Source organism: Coregonus clupeaformis, chromosome 36, assembly GCF_020615455.1.
Source record: "Coregonus clupeaformis isolate EN_2021a chromosome 36, ASM2061545v1, whole genome shotgun sequence".
In the NCBI taxonomy this organism is placed as follows: Eukaryota; Metazoa; Chordata; class Actinopteri; order Salmoniformes; family Salmonidae; genus Coregonus; species Coregonus clupeaformis.
Genome location: NC_059227.1, coordinates 38,785,309 through 38,792,287, shown reverse-complemented (window position 1 = coordinate 38,792,287; position 6,979 = coordinate 38,785,309).

The window sequence follows — 6,979 nt, the reverse complement described above, 5'->3', positions numbered from 1 at the left end:
CCAGTCTTCCTTCTAGTGACTGGATGCTCACCAGTCACCTGGTTAGATAGTGGGTCACCTTCTCCTTTAGTTCACCTGTGGGGCACAAAACCTCTGACATACGGGTGTGGTTAATAAACTATCTTCACACATGTTCAGATTAATGTAACAATTTCTGACTGCATTCTCTTTTTAGACTATCTAAAAAATTTATTTTATTTTTTAAAAGTATTTTGTCCTCTCCTTCGTATATTATCTAATACAATTAGCCTCTTCCCCCCTCTTGACACATAGTTCTGCTTATGTGTCAATTTTTTCCACCTTCCTAAACATTCCCTTGGGTTATTTATCAACCAATTGCCATGCCTTTCATTTTTTAGATTGTCTTTTGCTTCTTTATTGCTCCTCCCACTTCCTTTGTCTTTATGGCGGCTAAATTCGACTTTCATTCAGTTCAGAATCAATTAGTAATCCAATCAAACAATCTCTTATCTTGTAAAAACACTTATGTTTAGTTCAACCTCTGTTCTACCCCGGCTCTCCCGGGCTTGACCTGAAGACTGATTGTTGGACATGACAAGTCCATATTTTTTTTTTTAGGTCACCTAAGTATTCTGCCTAGCAACAAAGAATAAAAACCTCTATGTTCGTGATTAACCCAGTTATCTCTAATAGCCCACCAAAAAAAAAAACATCATCTTTAAACCACGACCAATGTCATCCCTCTTTACTCTCTACCATTTTGGGTAACATCCCTGATATATTTATTAAAAGCTAAGACTGTTTGGGAAGAGAGCAACAACATAACCTGTTCTTCCTCCTCAGAGTTCCAAATGATTTTACCATGGGCTGCCATTGCCTTCCCATAGATAAGATCACTTAATTTACCCGTATGCAGTACATAATGACGACCCAAGCTTTTTTTTTTCTCTAGTCCTTATCTACCTGACCCTATTGCTAAATCAATGATCTAGGCAATAGTTGTCTCGCCTTAGATTGTACATTCTTCTGATTACTGCAGCTTATTCCATGAATTTAGTTTCAAATATCACCCAATAAACCGTTCCATCCCACAGCATAGTAAACACCACCTATGAACTGTTGAAAATTCCCTAAATTCAACATAACAACCCTTTATAAACATCATGCTGGGTGTGTTTTTATTTTATTTGAAAAACCCAATTGAAAAATAACAATCAAAGATAGTTAGGCTCAACTTAATTTGGTAGCTCCCTCTTATGACCTAAATACTGCCTAACTTCATAAAATCCCTCAAAATTTCTCGAGTATACAATGACTATTTAATTGATTACTCTAAATCTGCTACATGTGATCTCATTCAAATGATCCATTATCAATTATTTGATCCACCCCCTAGTAAATCTCTCTCCTCTTCTATCCTGGAGTTCTACCGATCCCAGCTATTTCCCCTAGTGGCCATTAAATACTCTGCTCTCGTCTGTTCCCTTTCTTACTCTGTTAGTCTCTGCTTTTCAAGCTCCAGAAACTGTTATCTCTGTCTCTCAGCCTGCTTGTTTTTCAAACCTAAACAGTTTCCTTCTCTCTTTTTCTTTTATTCTCTCTAAGTCTGTCTCTGCCTCTCCTTTTTCCCGCCAACCAGAGCCACAAATCATTCTCCTTGTCCTCAACTCTCAACCCTCTCAGCTCTATTGCTACTTCCCTCCTATCATTACTGAATCAATGATAATACATTTACATTCTAGTCACCCAGCAGACGCTCCTATCCAGAGCAACCTAGTGAATACATTTTTATTATTTTTATCTTTATTTTTTTTACTGGCCTCCCCCCCGTGGGAATCGAACCCATAACCCTGGCGTTGCAAACACCATGCTCTATCAACTGAGCTCCATCCCTGCCGGCCATTTTCCCCCCTACCCTGGACGACGCTGGGCCAATTGTGCGCCGCCCATGAGTCTCCCGGTCGCTGTCGGCTGCGACAGAACCTGGATCCGAACCAGGATCTCTAGTGGCACAGTTAGCCCTGCGATGCAGTGCCTTAGACCACTGCGCCACTCAGGATAATAATAACTGCAATAACTATCAATAATAATTATAATAACTATTACGAATTATATTGTCCTTTTTCTGATGTTCCAATTGTAGTCTATTCATTTTAGTTTAAAATATACAGTTATTTATAACAAATCCAGAACCCACCACAGGCTGGCGCTATTCCCCCAGCACAACAGCCAATGCCACTTGCTTCCTAACCAAAATAAATTATCGTTTTAAAATCGTCCAATTATTCTGTATTTTCCCGCTAACCCATTTCAGTTCGCTATTCAATTTATTTAACTGTTCTCTCTGATTAGGCCCTAATTAATAAAACAAATACTTGCTATCGTTTATCAGCATACGTTTAATGATGTTCCTACCATCTCTCACCCTCCCCTTGCTCCTTCGGGGAGAGCGCATGGTAACCTTATAACATGTTTTCATAGACTTTAGAATACTACTAGTTATCTTATGCAACTTTTAATACACGTAAAAACTCTCTCTCCACCCATTCTCTATTGAATAAGTGCGTCTTCCTAGTTACCCCATAACCACGCCTCAAATCTTTTATTTAGCATTTAACCAACCAAATACTAAGTAGTATCCGGTTATCATTTATACCCGCCGTTGAATTTCCTCATACACACATATTTCACCTTATGCCATTCAAATGCCCAACACAACAGAATAGTTCAATTCAACTCTCTATTGGTTTTTCAAATCGCTCTGGATTAGAGCGTCTGCCAACTGACCAAAAACGCAAATATTCTCCACCTTCTCACCCATTACGTACGTCTACGTTTGAGTGCGAAAGTCCAGACACATGCATAATAATATGCCATCTAGCAGACGCTTCCATCCAAAGCGACTTACAGTCATGCGTGCATACATGTTTTATTTTATTTTTATGGGTGGTCCCGGGGATCGAACCCACTACCTTGGCGTTACAAGCGCCGTGCTCTACCAGCTGAGCTACAGAGGACCACATCGTTGGACTTTATAGGTACCTCTCAAATAATCGCTTTGTGGTGTTTTTAGCCAATTCTTAATTGACACTAATCATTTTTCAAACATTTTACCCGTTGAACCAAAAATATTGACTGTCATCCTCCTTTTCCCCTGCAGTCACGATGGTTAAATATTCCTTTGTCCCCGTTAAAGCATTTTCGCGCTTAAAAAAACACACTCCCTGTCTTCAGCCCCTCCTTTCGCTTTTTTTTCATCTAATTTTATATGCATCTGCCTACTAACTTTTTTACTTCGAGATGCCCAATAAATTCATACCTCTTCTCCCAAATGGACCCATAAAACATATTTCTCCGATCCCTCCCTAACATATATCTTTCATCTCCCGTTAATTCTCGGACTTGTTTAGAAGATGTCTTTCCCATTGTGGAACAATAAGAAATCCCTCCCCCCCTTTTTGTTTTTTAAATAATTCACTCCCGAATTATTTCCGTAGGAGCCAATCTCTTAGTGCGCCTCTTGCTTTTGTAATTAACCCTTTAAAATTATTTAACCCCTAATCCAGAGTTTCTATTTAAAACTCCGGTTTCATGAAAAGAGTAAGTTACCCAATTTTCCTCACGCGACTTATTTTTTCCTCCACCCCTGAAATAATAATCACGTCACCCGAGGGATTAAGTCTCACACACATACGACCTTATCATCTGTTAAACTTGTTTGCAAAGTTCTAGCAAATGCCCAGTCGCATATAGAACTCCCGACATATCCCTCTCATACGATGATAATTATTTGCCTGTTTATACTGAACATTGCAATTCGTACAATGACAATGTTAACTTAGTTTACATTTGTGATTGCAATTCACTACCATGTCATTTCGGACTAGTTTTTTTTTGTAATAGCTATTTACCTCTAGGATCAATTGCGGACCCTCCCTGTCATAATAATTATTACCTTCTTTGACTTTGGTAACTAAGTTCAACTCATTTTACCAAAATCCATGAATAAAAATTACTGACCTTTTCCTCGCAGTCTGGATTAAAATGCTTTTTCAAACTTGTTAACGTCTTTATCGTTCATAAAGAGTAATCACCGGCCTGTCTTATAACCTTAACGTGGAAGGCCAGGACTATTTTTCACGGATGCGATCACCCGGCCGTGCACGGATTTCGGTGTCTCTAGAACGATAAAGATGTATTAAGCTCCGCTCGAAGGACCAATCTGTCATGTGAATTTCTATCTCTAATTCGACCTAAGCTTGAATCATTACCAGAGGTTGTAAAGCTCTGGTTTTAATCATCAATGATTCAAGGTCCACAATCCACAAGTAATTATCGGTAAATTTATTCATGGAGAGCTCTCCTCAAAAACACAAATATCCTGTTTTTTATACTCCTTGACAAACAAAGACACTATGCTCCTCCCACCTTTCTTAAACAGTTCCCGCCTTCCCCCTTGAATGATTAGTAACGCCCCTTCTGTTAGTGGGTTGACACTACATGACAATTCTAACATTTATACTGTGTTTGGGGTGAAATTCTTTAGTCATTATTCTTAAAATCCAAATTAATCTAACAGTTACCCGGGAGAAAAGTGATTTATTCTCAGAATGGAACATTTGTAAAATACCTGGAAAATATTCAACCCTAGTGTAGCTGAAGAGGAGACAGGTTAAATAATGATTTTTAAGCCTTCAGACACAGATTGTGTATGTGTGCCATTTGGAAGACAAAATATTTAAGTGCCAGGGTATGGTAGTAGGTGCCAGGCGCTCCGTTTGAGTGTGTCAAGAACAACAACACTTAACACTTTCCCATGTGTATCAAGAATGGTGCACCACCCAAAGGACATCCAGTCAACTTGACACAACTGTGGGAAGCCTTGGAGTCAACATGGGCCAGCATCCCTGTGGAGCACTTTCGACACCTCCTAGAGTCTATGCCCTGACGAATTGAGGCTGTTCTGAGGGGAAGGTGTTCCTAATGTTTTGTACACTCAGTGTCTATAAACCCTGGACTGCTGCTATGTACTGGCCATTGAGAGGCTTTGAAGCCACCGGTCGGCCATATTGGCCCTCCCCAGTAGGAGTAGTCCTCCATAGGAATGAATGGAATTGTACACTATTTCAATTAAATGTTTGAAGGACCAAATTAAATGTATTTAAGTATTTTTTATGTTTTAGTGGGGACAGTGACATTAGTAATCTTAGAAAATGATACTTTAAGGAATTCATTTTGTTTTTCATTAGCTCACTTAATATTGCATACTTGTAAACTATAAGGTGTTTGTAATAGAATAAACATGTCAAAAAAGTATGTAGACATTAATAAATGCATTTCAATGGCTTCCAAAATATTTTTTTACAACGGTGGGGGAGTGCCAAGATGGAGGCATGATGGCTTCAACACAGTGCCCCCTATCTGTGCTCTAGTGTGTATATATAAATCATTGGTTACTAACACCTCCCCTTTCGCAGGTGTTGCAGCCATAGACATAGAGCAGGTAGAGATATGTAGTGGGTGATTTTGGACGGAGTCAGGCGCAGGAGGGTAAATCACAGAATATATGGTTTATTCAGGAACACAGTGGTACGCAGCAATGCGTTAAAAAAACAAGGCACACGGGTGAATATCCCGGCGATACAAAATACAAAGTAGCTCCACCGAGCTAGAGTCACCTCCACAATAACTAATCACACACACAGACAGGCGGGCAGAGGGAACACTTATACAGGTACTAATGAGGGGATATGAACCAGGTGTGTGTAATAAACAAGACAAAACAAATGGAATGATGAGATGAGGAGCGGCAGTGGCTAGAAGCCTGCCCGAACAAGCACAGGAGGCAGCTTCGGAGGAAGTCGTAACAAGTTAAGAAAGTATCAAGCTCACATTGTACAACGACTGATTGTGTCATCGCTTCACAGAATATCAGACGGTAACTTCTTGGAACATTATAATTTACAGAACTTCATATATCGAACTTTCAGACCTATGTACAAGGCAGTTTGAGAATTTGATCACAGAGTTTCTAAACCCAGAGGTGCAACATTGCGATACTTCCGGGAAGGCTTGCGATGCAGACCAAGCAGACCAGGCCGAGGTTTGGGGTTTGAGAAGTCAATGAGAGAAGTAAAAAAGTATTAATTTTCTCAAAATCTAAAGGCACAACCTATTCTGAACAAAAACGCAACATGTAAAGTGTTGGTCCCATGTTTCATGAGCTGAAATAAAAGATCCCAGAAATGTTCCACATGCACAAAAAGCTTATTTCTCTCAAATGCCCATTGTTGTGCCATTCATCCACCGCCATCACCTCATGTTTCAGCATGATAATGCACAGCCCCATGTCGCAAGGATCTGTACACAATTCCTGGAAACTGAAAATGTCCAAGTTCTTCCATGGCCTACATACTCACCAGACATGTCATATTTTGGGTGCTCTGGATCGACGTGTACAACAGCGTGTTCCAGTTCCAGCCAATATCCAGGAACATCGCACAGCCATTGAAGAGGAGTGGGACAACATTCCACAGGCCACAATCAACAGCCTGATCAACTCTATGCGAAGGAGATGTGTCGCGCTGCATGAGGCAAATGGTAGTCACATCAGATACTGACTGGTTTTCTGATACACGCCCCTACTTTTTTTTAAGGTATCTGTGACCAACAGATGCATATCTGTATTCCCAGTTATGTGAAATCCATAGGTTAGGGCCTAATGCAATTTTTTCAATTGACTGATTTCCTTATTTTATTTATTTATTTATTTCACCTTTATTTAACCAGGTAAGCCAGTTGAGAACAAGTTCTCATTTACAACTGCGACCTGGCCAAGATAAAGCAAAGCAGTGTGATAAAAACAACAACACAGAGTTACATATGGGGTAAAAAAACATAAAGTCAAAAAATACAACAGAAAATATATATACAGTGTGTGCAAATGTAGCAAGTTATGGAGGTAAGGCAATAAATAGGCTATAGTGCAAAATAATTACAATTAGTATTAACACTGGAA